Below are 17,054 nucleotides of genomic sequence, written 5' to 3' on the forward strand. Positions count from 1 at the left end.
ATTAGTAGATTTGGCATTAGAAAGGATCTTAGTACAGAGGAATCCAAAGAACTCACAGGAGGGGAATGGGTGACGGGCACTGAGGTGGACACTTGACGGGATGAGCACTGGATGTTTTTCTGTATGTTGGTAAATTGAACACCAATAAAAATTAATTAAAAAAAAAAAAAACAAAGAACTCACAGGACTCCCAGTAATGTATGCCAGTTGATGTATACTAGTCATAATAATTCAACAGAGTAAGAAACCAAAATGTTCAGTGATAGGGAAATAGGTAAGTAAACTATGATGGAAATGAAGAGGATCATTGAATGATCTGACTATATACCTTGACTTAGGAAAACAAAAATTCTGCACAAAACCTGAGGTCCACTCCCATCCTGAGTTCATATGATTGTCTTTACCTTTTTTATCATGGAAGCCAAGGTTGCTAGACCTGGAAGCGTTTGCAGAAATCTGGGAAGAATGTAAGGGTTGGGCATGATTTGCCTATGGCTAGAGAGTTCAGGTCAAGAGTTCTCTGAAAGGCTGGCCCAGTAGATCATCCAACCCAATATATCATTCCAGGGCAGCTAGGCACAGAAAGAGAGAGATGGGGCTTCAGGATGTCAGATCAACTGAGCTCACACAGAGAGTAGGAAGTAGACTTCGAAGAGAGTCCCTCAAGAGTTTTTGTAGATGGTCTTCTCTTTAGAGGTGAGGAGGGCAGAGTTAAAGACTCAGAACTGGTACGAACAGTTTCTCAATGTAGGGAAGGAGATAGAGAACTCAGTCACATGCTTTTCCCATATTTCTCCCGTAAAGTCCATTCCAGTGGGCCCAAAAATACCAACAGAGTTGTGGGAGAGGCATTATGTGGAAGACAGAGTAGCTTTATCTCAACATTGTACCAACCCCAGGGACTCTACTTTCCATAATGCTGAAGGAAATATATTAGCAAGGACTCAGATAAACTGGGCTCCCTTATGTAATCATATTTTTATACTGTATTCCAGACAATAAGCACGTACAATGAATACATTTAGCAACAAAATAAGGACTTCTAGGATGGTGCTGTGCCTGCCAAGAGTGCTGTGGTATAATTTCTGTGTGGGTATTATAACTTTGTTCTTTAAAACTCTTAAGGGATCCATATTTGCCTGCTACAGAAAGGAGGATGTGGTTAGTTATACAGTTGTTCACTGTAATGTAAGAGGCCCCTTGGTGTGTAGGAGAGAATTTTGGATTGGAAGACAGAAGACCATGCAACTTTACTAGTCGTATGATCTCAGGCAAGTTCTTCAATCTGATCCTCAGTTTCCCCTTCTATAAAATGAGATTAATGGTTCCATTCTCATCTTTCAAAATTGTAACAACTCTGAATATTAAAAATAAAAAAACTCTATAAAAACATCCATAACTATCTGTAGAGCACTACATAAAATAATATTCCAATAATGCACTTAAACCAGTTGCTACCTGTTATAGAGATTCCTGAATACCACAGGTAGGTCCTGGAGTCAATAGGACATTTAAATACTGAGGATTCCCAAACCTATAAATCTAGCCAGTCTCCTCTAGTAGCTTGCCCATACTATTGCAAACAACATCTTTCTAAAGGTTACTTTCCATTATAACAGTCTTCTAAAATTTTTCAGTGTCATCATGGTTCTCAGTATAAACCCAAGCCTTTAGCAAAGTTCACTAGGGCCTTTACGATTGGCCCCACCTAATCCTCAGAGTCCTGTTCACATACCTCTCCTTCTGCTTCAGAATCCGGACACACTGACCTGTAGTTCCCTGAGTGGCTAGCCACCTTCCCACTTCTGTGTATTGCTAATGCTGTTTCTGGAATAATTTTCCTATTTAGCTTACTTGTACAGTTTTTCAAGGCTCAATTTAAATACAACTTCTTGGGGCACCAGGGTGGTTCAGTCGGTTAAGCATGTGACTCTTGATTTCAGCTCTTCTCATTATCTCAGAGTTGTAAGATCAAGCCCTGCATCAGGCTCCACACTCAGTAGGGAGTCTGCTCCAGATTCTCTCTCTCCCTCTGCCCCTCCCCTCATGCTCACCATCTCAAATCTTTAAAAAAAAATAAATACCAAAAAAATAAAAAATAAAAAAAATAAAAAATAAATAAATACCACTTCTTCCAACAAAGTTTTACACCACTCCTAACACACACACTCACACCTGGCCTTCCATCTCCATAGCCATCATTTTCTATAACACTTCTCATACTGTAATTATTTATTCTGGTTTTTTTTTTCTACCAGATGAACTCCTTGAGGGAAACTACTGAGATTTCAGTGTTTTCTCTCCAACAACTTGCTCTGTGCCTGGCACACTCCTGATTCTGGTCAAGTGTGAAGAGTTGAGTAAATCTACCCAGAAGGAATCTTTTTTCAAATCCCTGCCTAGACAGGGGAAGCTTCTCTTTAATTAGGCATGACCTTGAGGTTGTCCAGCAGATGGACAAAAAAAAAAGTTCAATTGTTTAATTATAGGCCCTCTCTTATACCAAAGACATTTTAAAGGAAGATTTACAATCATCTGGTTATTCTTCAGAGCAGCCACAGCAAACAGGAGAAGGCTCCTTTTATTAGGCTAGAGGCCAGAGCAGAGATCAGTGGGGAATGTTCCCAAAGTCCAGAGCACAGCTGACTTCAAATAGGAATGAAGAGTCCATGGGAATCAAAGAACCAAAGATAGTCACTCCCAAGGAACACACCCTTGGGTCCCTCTGTGTATCATAAGGAGAGAATCCACCCCCCCCCCCCCCCTGCCGCCCAAACAGCATGAGCTTATCCTTGACCCACCCCTGGGGAGAGACAGAGGAAAAGAAGAGAAGCTTTGAAAACTTACCTAGAAATCTCCTTACTTTACCAATTATAGAAGCCTACCTGACCACTACTCCTTCCTCAAAAACAATTGCACTCTTCATTATATAAAATATATAATTCATTATAGAGCATTCTTGCAGTTGAAAGTCCTGGAGTGAGGTGCAAAAGGAAAATAGAGGCCATCTTCCAAATGTGAAAAAGAGAATGGTAAGGTTTTTCTTTAATTGTCAAAGCATACAAATTAGAAAAAGTATGAATTCAAATTCCTTCTTTTTATTTTATTTATTCATTCGTGAGAGACACACACACACACACAGAGAGAGAGAGAGAGAGAGAGAGAGAGAGAGGCAGGCAGAGACACAGGTAGAGGGAGAAGCAGGTTCCATGCAGGGATCCCGACGTGGGACTTGATCCCGGGTATCCAGGATCAGGCCCTGGACTGAAGACAGCCCTGAACCACTGAGCCACTTGAGCTGCCCCCATATTTCTTAATATATGACCCAACAGTTCTTGTGTTTGGGTTTGCATTTACCCTACCTTTTCTTAATTCATCACTGTCCTACTGTGTAAGTGAACAACAAAAAAAACAAAACAAAACTCATCCCTACCAACAATGCTCTTATAACTTCAATATCACAGACCATAGATCTACTGAAGCTTTGCAGTCCTTTCAGAGTCATGAAAATTTGCTTTAAAGGCAAATAAAGTTACTTTATTGTTGGTAGCAAAAACCTAAAGTTGTTTTTTCCCATGACTTAACAAATAGCATCAAAGAGCTTGCATTAATATTTCACATAAGTCACAGACATGGGATTTGTTTTGATTTTTATTCATTTCTAAATTCTCTTCACTTCAAGGGTGACTTGTTGAGGTTTGAAAGCCTCTGCGGTTTTATAAATCACCCTAGGAAATGGCTCCTCACGAATTTGCTAGGATTTTTAATAAGTTTACATGATTAATGACTATTACAAGTTATTAAGAGCTTAACGTAATAAATATTAAATATCCATTGTGGTAATTACTTGTTCTTGTTCAGAGCTGCTTTTGCAACTTGAGATGCCGTGAAAGGTCTCAAGGGAAACAAAGATGTCAAAGACAAGCCTGCCACTTAGTAGAAGCCTTGAGCTTCAACTTCTGAGTTTCACTGGATAGTTTTCCAACCCTAGCCCTGCCAGTAGGAGGATATGCATGGGGCAGAGCCCTCGGGGAGTCCAGATAGTCTCTCAGCATTTTTTGACTTTTTGGTTGGGGTTTGGTTTTTATTTCCTCGGTGTTGAAGTTTCATTATTTCAAGGCAGGTAGGAACCATGTAAAATGAGAGGGAAGGGTATACTCTGCCTGTGAATTTTCTTGGATGATGAAAAGCTTACCTTTCATTTCAAAGATACAAGAGAAACAGGGCTGCCTTGTTAATAAAATGACAGTGCAGTCCTGCTCCTGCTCCTTCGTATTTCAAAAACCCTGTCCTTCTGAGGTGCAAGTGCTAAACATGTAGCCAGTTTACCTCAAGATGCTGCAAAGAAATTGGAGTTGCTCAGGCTGCTTATGGTGTCAGCAAACTGGAGGAAACCAAAGACCCAGAGAAGAAAGACAGTGATTGTGTTTGCCACTCATTTAACGTTTCCAGGGGGTGATGTGGACAAGAGTGGGAGCAGGTTGTAAGAAAACATGAGCTGGGTCTTACCATTTCTCAGAACTGACCCAACCTCTCAAGCCAGTTTTGCTAGGGTTGATTGAGTCAATTTAAGGAAACTGATGATCACATCTCTTTCATTCAGAAAAGAACATATAACCTAGATCCAACCAAAGAGAATTAAAGACCAGAGCTTCAATAAGCAGATATTTTCAAAATCTTTGTCCCTAAGATCACAGTAGACATGTATTCTAATAATATCCTGAAAAGAACGTAAAGAGAAAGAGCAGATGTCCGAGGAGGAAGTAAGTTCGCTGGAACCTGGGATCTGGGTGCACAGCCACTGCAGGCAGGCACCCTTTGACTCACTATCTTCCTTCCTTCCTCTGGAATATTCAAAACAGGAAGCAAATCCCAGGGCAGAATGTTCTGAGTTTTGTTCAGAATGAGGCTTCTGTGTTGCTTTCTGGTAAGGTGTTTTCAGGAAAACGTTTTCTATTCTCAACATACTCAGTTCCAAGAGCCTGAGATTTGACCGTGATTTATACTGATTGAAAAACCAGAACTACCTCAGAATCATGACAGAAAAATCATAAGCTCCTTGGGATAAATTTGAGAAACAGGCAGTTCCCAACCAGTTGTAGAATCAGAATTCATCTCTAAGACATCCTTGGGAACTCGGAGTGTATGTTCCCATAGAGATAGGGTGGGCCACTTCACCACAGCCAGTGGCACTCATCACAGAGCTGAGACAGCGTTACACCGACAGCATTCTAGAACCTAATCATCACTGCTTCTGAGAAAATGCATTGAACAAGTTTCAAACGGCATTACCAGAACCACAACCCTCTCCTTCTCCTCAGTTCCGTGGCAAGATCTTTCCTGTCTCTCAATTCCCATCCTGCTGAACCACAGGAGAGCTCCTCCCAGTGTGCAGCAAGCCAGGCACAATAGAGCTTGGTGTGGGGGTCGGGGGAGGTGGCCTCAACTCCTGCAAGGCGTGCAGTATCTTCAGGGTGGGGCTCGGCTGAGCAGAAGCATCCAGCAGAGGAGCAGGAGTACGTGAGACTCTCCAGATGCGAGAATTATAGAGCTAAGCCCCCAGTGAGAACTTCCAGTGGAATTCTGCAGGACCAGCCCCCACTGGGTCTGGTGGAGGCAGGAGGAAAGCTCAGGCAGGGAGTGGTGGAAAGAACCAGCTGGGGCAGGGAAGCAGTGCCAGCTAGTGGAACAGAGGTTTAAGGGCAATCACTCTCTTGGGTAATGGTTTCAGCAGGATCTCCTTTCATCAGCGAGAAAAGCAGCAGTTGAGACTTTTTTTTTAAGATTTTATTTATTTAAATATTCATGAGAGACACACAGAGGCTGAGACATAGGCAGGGGGGAAGCAGGCGCCCTGAGGGGAGCCCAATGTGGGACTCGATCCCAGGACCCCGGGATCACCACCTGAGCAGAAGGCAGACACTCAACCACTGAGACACCTAGGTCCCCTACTGTTGAGAGTTTCTGTTGTCTTTACTGGTGGAGGCCCCTTGAAATGAACCTTGCAGTTCAGCCCCATGACTTACTGGGCCCCAGGTAGCCCCAGACCCTGCTCTGATAACCATATCCTTGACCTTTTCCATTTTGACTAGGACATCTCATCCCTATGCAATGTCAGCCTTTATCCTACAGCTCAAGCACCACAGGGTGGATCTGAGATGCTTCTGGTTTGGGAGCTGATTAGATCATGGCCAATGTGTAAGAATACATCCTAGAACCAAATCATTATGTCTGTATGGTGAGGAATATGCAAAGATCTCTGGTTTTTCTCTCAAATACTGAAGACCCACTATGTGCCAGACTCACTTTGGTCTTGAGGAAACAAAAATAAATACTAGTGGTGGATGGGTGGGATGTTTGGTGACAGCACACACAACACACTTTAATTCAATGTGGTAAATACCATAGAAGCCATTGGAATCAAATGCTGTTGGACTAGTGGAAGGGAGTAATTCTTCACATTGACGTGTTAAGGAGACCTAAAACAGTGGTGAGCTAGATTTGAAGCCTCTCAGGCAGCCACATGGACTACAAATATAATTGCATTCGGAGGTACCAAGAGAGTGTGTCGAGGTACAGCCACCAAGATCAGAGTAATCACAGTTCCCCTTCCACTGTGGATTCTTTGCCAACTAATTTAAACAGATTCACCCAGACGCTTGTTCACACTGTCTCTTAGCCATGTGGTTTTCCTTCTCGCCTTCATCCCACAGATGATCTTGTTTTAGAGACCTCCCTCCATGTAACAGGCAACCTGCTTAGAAAGGCAAAGACAAGAGCCAAGGTCCATTGGACTGAGCTCTGACAACTCCATCCCCTGAGTTGGGTAGTTGATTTTAACCTCTTTGTGGCTTAACTTTCTCATCTTTAAAATGAGGGTTTACCAACCTTGCAGATTTGTTTTAAGGGCTAATCTATATAATGCATGCAGAGTGGGGCACCCTGCCTGGTGGAGGGCGGGCACTGAACACATGGAAATTGCTTGTTCTATTTGGCCCTCCTCCCTAAAGGCTGCTCTGGGGAAAGAAAGGAGAAGAAAGGAGGAAAGAAAGGAGAAGGCTGCTTCCCCTGTGATTCTTAGAAGCTCTGTACATCAGAACCCATGTCCCAGGGCCTGCAGCTCCCCGTCTGGATCCCAGGGAAATGTGTGTTTATGCAGTTACAGATCAGGACACGGTCCACATTGTCCAGCCCCTGATACCAGGAGGCCTCACCAGATGGTTTCTCCCTTTGCCTGAGAGTCTCTGGGATTTGCACCATCTAAATACCGTTCACTGCCACGCGATGCCACTCTGGGGGCAGCACTCCCTGTGGGTGCCATGCCCACCGGGCACAGCCCGGGGAATGATTTCCTGTTTCCCACAGGCTGATCCTGTGCCACGCTGCATGGTCCGTAGGGACCGTAGCCAGGCCTGGGCAGGCAGGTGTGTAGGGCCGCACGTCTCCTGGTGGCTGCTGCCCCTGACGGCCCAGCTGGGAGCCTCTCCTCTGCCCCGTCCCACCTCACAGGGCTGTGGGAGGAAGCTGTCGGGGTGGAACAGTATGCGGAGATACTCGTTCATGGAGTGTTTCCCCGCCCCTGTATCATCTTCTTTCCTTTCCCCACTTTGCACCAGGCCGGAGGCTCTGATCTCACCGTCCACGGGCAGCCGGGTGGCTCTGGGGTCCCAAGGATGGAGGCAGGGGCTGCGACAGCATCTGAACTTTAATATACACGGGGTTTGAAAGAAATGAAGGAAAGAGGTTATAAAGACAGCATCTTTTTTTTAAGCATTTTTTAAAGATTTTATTTATTTATTCATGATAGTCACACAGAGAGAGAGAGAAAGAGAGAGAGGCAGAGATACAGGCAGAGGGAGAAGCAGGCTCCATGCAGGGAGCCTGACGTGGGATTCGATCCCGGGTTCCCAGGATCGTGCCCTGGGCCAAAGGCAGGCGCCCAACCACTGCGCCACCCAGGGATCCCTAAAGACAGCATCTTAACGAAAGAAGGGCCTCACAGGCTTCCCTCTGGCTTTCGAAGGCCCTTCCAAACTGGAAACAGGGAACCCGGGTGGGAGAAGCAGGGCACAAGCAGGGCCTTTGGGGCCTGTAGTCCTTTTCTATGGCTGCATAATAAGTGACCTCCAACTTAGCAGCTTAAAACACTGCTCCTTAGCTCAGGGTCCCGTGGGTGCTGCTGGTCCCACAGCACCTGGTTGTGTAGGTCAGGGGCAGTGTGTGCTCAGAATATCACAGGCTGAAATTGAGGTGTCAGCGAGGTGGAGTCTGGTCTGGAGACTCGGGAGAAATCACGTCCAGGCTCATTCAGGTTGGCAGGGGTCAGTGGGGCTGAGGCCCATGTTTCCTGCTGGCTGTCAGGGCCGCTATCCATTTTACTGTCAGGCCTGAGATGGTGTGTTGAATCCTTCTCATGCTTTGAATCTCATATTTCCTCTTCTGCAATCAGCAGGAAAAACTGCTGTTATGGACTTATGCAGTCATGTCAGGCCCACCTGAATATTCCCCCTAATTAAAGGTCAGCTGAAACCTGGGTTACATTTGCAAAACCCTTTCACACCAATACCTAGATTATTGTTTTCTGAGTAACAAAGAGGAGGTATGTGTAACCCTAGGACCAGGAATCCTGGAGATTATCAGAATTCTGCAGTCCCAGAACAAAGAACTGAACCCTGCTTCTTGGCAGCACCATTAAGGCCATGAAGGGAATGGCTGTATGATGTGGCCAAGAACATAGGATCATAGGACACCCTGCAAAGGTTCTCACCTTTGTCCCACCTAGGCTTGGCTATGAAACTAGTATGACAATGTCAACTCCACGGTCCTGAAGCCACCATGTGGAACTGGGCAGTGGACACCTGAAAAGTGACCAGTAGTAATCATATTCTCAAAAATAGGTACTGTATCAAAGCCCAGACATGCAGTCAGAAATGAAATGGAGTTATAGAAGTTCATGAAAGTGATACTTTTTGCATATCCACAAGATAGAAGTTGGACCACTTGGTGTCTCCAACCCTAACAATATAGTACCTGATGTATTTTTTTCATTATTTAATGAATGAATGAACAAAGGAATGAAGTTAGTAATGAATAGTTTGCAAAAGTTCACAAGAGCCGCCAGCTTTTGAATCAGTCTCTCTTTCAGGCATAGGAAAAAAATACATGAGGGTAGCTCTTTTAAAAAGTGTGTTTGGAGAAAGGTTATTAAGTATTATATAAAAAAACAATTCTTTAATGAAGACAATTGGGAAACTGCTAGATCACAGTAGTACACTGGTTTCTTTCCCGGGGATTTTTTTAAACATCCTTTAAATTGCCAGTGTATATATATTATCTTTAGCGGGATGGCATATGCAGCATTTTCAAAATTTCAAAATTTCCTTGACACAAAGAACCCCTTTTCATGCTGGTCATGCATTGGGAAGGCTGGGCTAGGATATAGCAGTAACACAATCTCAGTGGTTTAACCCGTGGTGCTTTGTTTCTTGTTTCCTTTACATGACAGCAGCTAGGTGGCTATAGCTATGGCTCTTCTTAACATCCTCTTCACTCTTGGATCAAGGCTGAAAGGGCAGCTTCCATCTGGGCCAGTGCTGGTCTCATGGAAGAGATAAAAGGAAAATGGTAGAACATTGTGAAGGGCTTGAGGCTTTCACCGTGGGTGCCGTGTGGCACTCATGTGCCATATCATTGACTGAAGCAGATCTTGTGGCTTAGCCCACTGTTAAGGAGGACTGTGACCCCCTAGAGGGAACATTCAGTGACACTGATTCTTTGTGGAACCCTCTTTGAAAACCCCACATAAGGAACACTTGAAAATCACTCAGGGCTTGGGGCTGCCTGTATTATGTACAACAGAAGAAAAATCAGAACTGCAGGGCAGGGCAAAACTCATAGACAAATCTTGGATTTTACTCCAAATCCACTGTACTTTTGTAACAGTAGTTTATGCTGTTCTTTCAAGTTGAGGAAAACTATGAACAAAAGAAAATGGAATAATTATCCAAAATTATTGCAAATTTATGCCTAAATATTTTCAAAAGAAGAAAAATGTTAAAACATTAAGTCTTTCATTATCTTCTGCCTGAAAGTTCTGATTTTTGGACATATCTAAGGGAAAATAGAAGCCTGTTTGCTTCTCATGGAAGGGAAGAGCATCTCTTCGGTCTAGGGAAAGATATCAGTCTCCCAGTGATACCGCACGGCCTTCCCTCACTGAGAAAAAGAAGAAGGTTCAAGAGAAAAGGCACAAAGCCAAGGAGAATGATTGAGACTTTATTTTCTTCTACCTCCCTCCTTTCTATCCTTTACTTCAGAGCTGGGCAGGGGACAGAGTTAATTTGGCCCAATTAAGAAAAGTTAAAAACAAGAGGGATACTACTTACCAATTGGCCTGTTTGGCTAACTACTGATCCAAAACTTTATTCTGGCTGCAGACAAAATACTTGTCAAATTTTTTATTGATCATCCCAATGATAATTCCTCCCAACAAATCTATAGCTGACATTTTGGGATAGCTTGGTGACTCAACTTCTTTGAGAAACACCTTTATACTTATGACCTGTGGCTGGCTGATTCATTAAAGCTAGAATCAGCTTTAAAAATGCGATCACAGATCAGAGTCTCTCTCACCTGTGACACCCACTACCATTCACTAAAGTCCCTTCATCAAAAGAACTTCTAACACACACACACACACACTCTCTCTCTCTCTCTCTCTCTCTCTCTCTCTCAACATATGTACTTATATGTCTAAGTTAAATAAAACTCATAGATGTGTGTTTGTGTGTGTGTATATATATATAACATATATATATTAGTTATATGAAATCCCTGTAGGTTCAAATTCAAAGAGTTATACACTGATAGCTAGAAAGGTCATGATCAAAATCTAACAAAATACCTTTATGGTAGTTTTAACTGATGCCCTTTCACAAAGCCTGGAATGACCCAATGACTGTGTTTTGTGAAATGTGTGGGTTTACTCTTTCCTGGGCCATATGTTTTGAACGACTTCACTAATTAGGCTTGTATTTTCAACTCTGCCCCAAATGTCTTTGATTCACAGACAGTAAGATTGACCTGGATTTGACTTTGCCTGAATTAAACTAGCGTTTGTTCTCAGCCATGTGTCATCAGAAGTTGAAATCTGCAGGTAGAAGTGATGGATATGCTGTCTCTTGGAAAATACACAGCTAGAGAAGTTCCATACAAAAGATTTTGGATTTAAAATCCCTTAAGTGGTTTTATCCAAAAGAAGTCATTTTACAGTGCCTAAAATAGGACAAGCCTAACAGAGTGTTTACAAAACAATAACCCATACTCTCTCCTCTCCCACATGGTCTTTTATAATAGTCTAATTAATTTATTTTGTTAGCTGAAACCTATAATTAAGATTTAATAAGAACCTCTCACTAACTTATAACCAGAAGTCATAGCTAATCATCTTGAAACATCAAACAGTTTCTCAACTTGATCTTATTATAAAACTATCCAGAGAAATGGAATATGATCTTTTCTTCTTCATCTAGCCTATTAAGAATATACATGTTATAGTTTTGGACAAGTATTATAAATTACATTTCCAACTTTTCACAATACCAGAGAACTAGAGGAAACTTAAAAAAGAAAAGCTAAGGCTATAGCAACAAAGACCATGGATGTGAGCTAACTTGACTGTAGCTAAAAGGTATTCCATGTTGAAGAGGAAATAATATATATGTCATTGGCTTGTAAATATTTTAAGTGGAAAGTTTTAAATTTCCTTTTTATAAAAACCAGCTTTAAGAGAATCTGAATCTAGTTGCTAAATCTTAAACTGATAGTAAAAGAAACACCTCCCTCCATCATCCTCTCTGATCCCACTATGCATAGCAAACTGTCAAAACAATTATAAAGCATCCTTTAATTTGATAAGAAAATCATTATAAAGAGTTTTGAAGCTTTAGAAATGTACAAGGTTGTCTTCCAAGAGCCTAACAAAAAAATTTCTGCCTGCTGAGAAGTAATGACCACATGTTGGGTGACAGTGTTTCCCTACATCCTGACAGACGATGCTCACTCATACTTGACTCAGAAAATCAGACAGGGGCTTCTCCATCTTCTGATCACAAATCCACACATCTGCTTTTATCCATACTCCTGTTCTGTGTGCTCCCCTTTGACAAGGAAAGAGTCGCTGCCCCTCTGAAGTATCTCCCCTTGCTCCTGGCATCCAGTGACTTCACCTTTACAAGGAATCACTTCCACCATTCTTTCTTCTTTCCTGCAGCCTCTTTGATTCTTCTCCTCTGGGTGTTTCCATTGGCACATGGACAAGCTTGTGTTTTCCATTCTCAAAAAACTAATGGCAATAGCAATGAAGACAAACTGTCTTCATCCCTCAGCACCCTCTGTTTCTGGCTCCCTTCCCTGCCCCTCTTCACACCAAAACTTCGTGAAACATGAGTCCGTTCAGTCTTCACACCCTCACCGCCTTTCCCTCTGGTCTACTCTGTCTTTCACCCTACCCTCCACTGAATAATCTTGCTAGACCTGCTGACAAGCTGTGTGATTCCATTTCCAAGGGTCATGTATATAAGCCCTCATGTTACCTGGGCTCCCAGGAACTCTCAAAGAGGTAACCACTTTTCTCATCTGCCAAGCACTTTTCTTTCTTTCTTTTCCTTTTCTCAGTGACACCCCGAACTTTTTTCATTCTCTTCTACTTTCTGCCAGTTTCTTCCTTCTCTTTTATGTTCCTCTTCTTGGCCCAATCTAAGGTTAAATGCCCTGGGATTCAGTCTTTCCTCTCTACATTTTCTCCCTGGGCTTACATACTAGTTATGTGCTAGTGACTCAGGATCATCAGTTAGGATTCATTCACTGCAAATAACCAAAAATCAAACTCTGTCCTAAAAGTAATAAAGCAGGAGGCCTATTGGCTCACATACATGAAAAGTCCAGAGGCAAGGTAGTCTTCAGGGCTTAATGATGTCATCAGGGAACCAGATTCTTTCCAATTCTCTGTCCTGCCTTCCATGTTATTAGCTCTATGTGTCCCTCCTATGTGTGAGCCAATGTGTCCCTCATGTTGACAAAATGGTTGCAGTGGTTCCAGACTTTATATCCACAAATCATGCCATCCGAATGAGAAATAAGATTGATTTATAGTAGCTTTCTCAGTATTCTCAGCAAGACCTGAAAGATTCTTTCTTAAAAGATCTCCCAAAATGAAACCCTACATGTGGCCATTTGCCCCAAATTTTTCACAGACCTACTTCTGATCTGATTCTTTTGCATAGGGTAATGCTATGTACAGGGTGCCTTAAATCTAAGTTTCCTGAATCAATAACGATGTGGGAGAGGTATGCAAAATACTTCTATAGGCTGATTAATCCATTTCCTCTCCATCTACGTTGAACTTAGGCCAATTACATTAAGATATATGTCCTTTATTCTTTTTATATAGCCCTGCAACTTTCCCGTACCAAATTTTTATATTCTATATTTTTTAACTATCGTGAAGTGACTGCTGATTCTCTATTATTGTGCCTTGACTTTTATAACAATATATCAATTGGAGAAGTTTGGAAAGAAATATGATTAATTCTATTTGGTTATGTTTTGCTTGAGATGCAAGGGTAAAATTGGCCCAGATGGCCTTTGGATATAGGTCTGGATCTTCACTTTACCAGTTTTTGTTGCTGTCTATAGTAAATGATGTAAATGACTGGGTTTAGGTGAGTTTGGTGCTTCCATCATGTAGAATTTTCTCTGTTTCTTTGTGTCCTAAAAAGAATTTTAGGCTCAATAGTTTTATAACTAAAATCAGAATCTTTTTGTGTATAAACATTAATAGTGACTCAAAGAGATAATTGCCTATAAAGTGATGAATAGATTTTTTAATATAATTTTTCTCAAAAAGTACACATCAAAGATTATAGTTATTAAATTTAGCCTTAAATAAACACAGAACAAGTATCTTCAAAGTGTCTTGAGCTCAGAAAGAATGGAAATATGAATGTATTAATGAGGTAAATAAAGAGCAAGAGTTGAATCCTCGACATTTACTTAGAAGCTAGGTTAATTTTATAAAGCTGCATTATTTTTTAAGACTTTACATATTTGCCTTTTTAAAAATATTTTTTTTCAGTAATCCTTTGAAAGGTCTTGCATTGCTCATAAATGGAGTAGTTTACAGTCATATTATTTAAAAATTCTTGATTGCTAACCTACTTGGTGAACAGCTAATAGCATGACTGATTAGAAATCATTTTGGCTTCCTTTACCTGAGGTAGGGTCATCTTAGAAAACATTCTTCATGTTCACTAGAATTGAAATTACAATTAAATAGATGAAATGTGTTGAGTTCTTATCAAGAAAGTTTTTAAAATTAAATATACTTCAAAATAAAAAAAATCTTAAAATTTTATTATAGTCAAAAGGGGAATAAGAAAAAATATGGCTCCGAAACTTTGTGTTGTCTCTACATTGAATACACCTAAGATGGGGCAGCGAGTCCTGTCTTTCTGGCAGAACTATCCCCAGATTGCTCTCCTTCTATGGCAAATAGGAGAGCCATAGGATTTGTACATGGAAGGTCTCCTTATTGAGGGCTCAAGAGGCCTCAAGTAGGAAGAATTTGGACCAAGAGTAGACAGGAGTGGAGAGAGGAAAAGAGGGAAGGAGAGACTCCTCTAGAAGCTCATAAAATAAAACATAAACCCTTAAACCCTATCACAATAAATAGGAAAAAATTACACCATGCCCAAAGTTACACAGTATCATTGTGTCTTCTTTCTCCCTGTCAAGGGGAGATCTCACATACATAAGATAAGCCACTGGTGACTGAACAAGGGTGTGGAATTGGAAAAGAAGAGGGTACCAGGCATCATGATGCACCAGGAGCCCCAAGGCCTTGTAATCCCACACTTTGATTTTAGTTTTAAAAGGAGAAAAGAATTGTGATTAGCCATTAAAACACTCATTGAGTTAACCTTTTATTTTATGTAGTCTCATAGTAGCAGGGGAGATACAAAGATGGGATGTTTTTGGGATACATTTTTGGAAATAGATTAACAGTTGGGCTAATAGCAAAAAACACAAGAATTTCCCTGAGGTTTTTGAGTAACTGAGTGGGTGATGGATGCCACTGACGTCAACAGAAAGATGGTTAAGAAATAGGGTTGGGGATGAGGATTGGAAAGTAAGAGTTCTAATTTGGCCATGCAGTATCTTCTGTAATGTCTTCTATAGTCCCAGTGAATGCAGACCTCAGAGGTTCTGTTGCTAAGCTTAGACCAACATTCCTCATTCACTGGAACGACACCCTATACACCCTGTCTCCCAAGAGTAAAGCCTGAATGTCATTTTAGACCAGGCCTTCCCCTTCCTGCCAGCCATCAGCTCAAGCTGTCTACATTTCACCATCTTATTATATCTGACTCTCATACCCAACCCCACCTTTATGATCCAATTCCCACTACTCTGTGCCTCCTCCAATGATTAGAACCTAAATAGTACTATGTGAAACTATGGCTGGGTGGTACCCATCACCACACAGGACACAATCCAAGCAGTGATAAAGATTTGATGATCCAGAGTATAAGTTTCTTTTTAAGTCTTTCCTTTTTATATCCTCCCCATGCACCCTAATGCTAGCATTATTTTCTGGATAGCCCCTGCAGCAATCTGGTTGACCAGAACTCCAGTTAAGATATCCAGACTAGTTGTTCCAAAGTCTGAAAAATATCAGCATCACCTTAGACAGCCCAGAGTTTTCAACCCAGGTTTGTCCATCTTAAGAACTCCAGCTTTACCTAGCATTTCCTTGTCTCTATCAAGCAATAGAAGGAGGAGAAGGAAAGAGGAAGAAAGAGAGGATGGAAAGAAAAATCTGTATATATGTCATCTTGTTTCCACCCTCTCAACACTATCATCATTCTAATATAGTATGCTATTTGGATCATTTTCCTGTTCCAAGGGCCATCAGAATCTCCAGTGAATGCAGTCTTCTGTATATATAACCAATGTTGCTAACAGAATCAAAAGAGAAGAGCTGATTATAAGTAATTAAAAATTGTTTAAATTTCTTCAGACAAAGTTCTTGGGATAAGAGGGTTTCCGTTGGTATTGATGGGGGAAACCGAGATTCCGCCCACAGAAAGGAAGACAGATATTATGCTAACTAGAGAAAGTAAGGTAAAACCAGTCCACTTAGAGGCAGTTCATGAGGAGGTATGCCTCAGGAGATGGGGACACACACACACACACACACACACACACACACACACGGGGCCAGTGTTGGCATGTGATGGATATTAGTAGAGTCCATGGGAAGGAATTTGAATTTCATGCCTGAGGTAACTGAGAAATCCTCCAAGCAAATTTGACCAATTATCTGCAACCCCATTGGAACAGGCATCGTTAGAAGCACACTTCCCTTCTGTTTTCCAGACTCCACCTCCATAAGAAGTTAATTTGTATTGCACAACCCAGTCTTCTGGCTTAGACAGAAACATTTCGTTTTTTTAGAAATTACCAAAAATATTTATAGCTTGACTAAGCTAATTTAAAACACATAGCAAAAGCATGCCGTGCCTTGCGCTCTCTGGGCTGCAGCTGTGGGAGCGGCTGCTTGCCTCTCAGCCAGGGGGGACTTGGTCGGTGGGGACACTGTCAGGAAATCGCTCTCCATTCATCACAACCTTGCATAGGTTACACGGGACCCCTTTGCTCACTAGGTAACTGTCTGGCATGGATGCAACCGTTTCCAGGCAAGTTTTCTTCAGAACCTAAACTTTCAAGGCATTTGAGCCTCAAGCAAGACCCTGAGCTTGTCTCAGGGTGAAATATGTTGTGTCCTGACCCAGCAAAATATTTTACAATCTGTTTCCTAATCCTGGAAAAGCTGAGTCTTACCCTTGTATAAACCGAAAAATTGCCCTAAAAAATGAAAGCAATTAAATAAAACAATAGGGAAAAGATTTCCTTTGTTCTGCGGAGAAAATTCAACATTTGCCCCCCTGGGCCACAGCCAGCGGGCTATCAGGAATCTCAGCTGAGTGAAGGCG

Source organism: Vulpes vulpes, chromosome 1 (genome assembly GCF_048418805.1).
Source record: "Vulpes vulpes isolate BD-2025 chromosome 1, VulVul3, whole genome shotgun sequence".
In the NCBI taxonomy this organism is placed as follows: Eukaryota; Metazoa; Chordata; class Mammalia; order Carnivora; family Canidae; genus Vulpes; species Vulpes vulpes.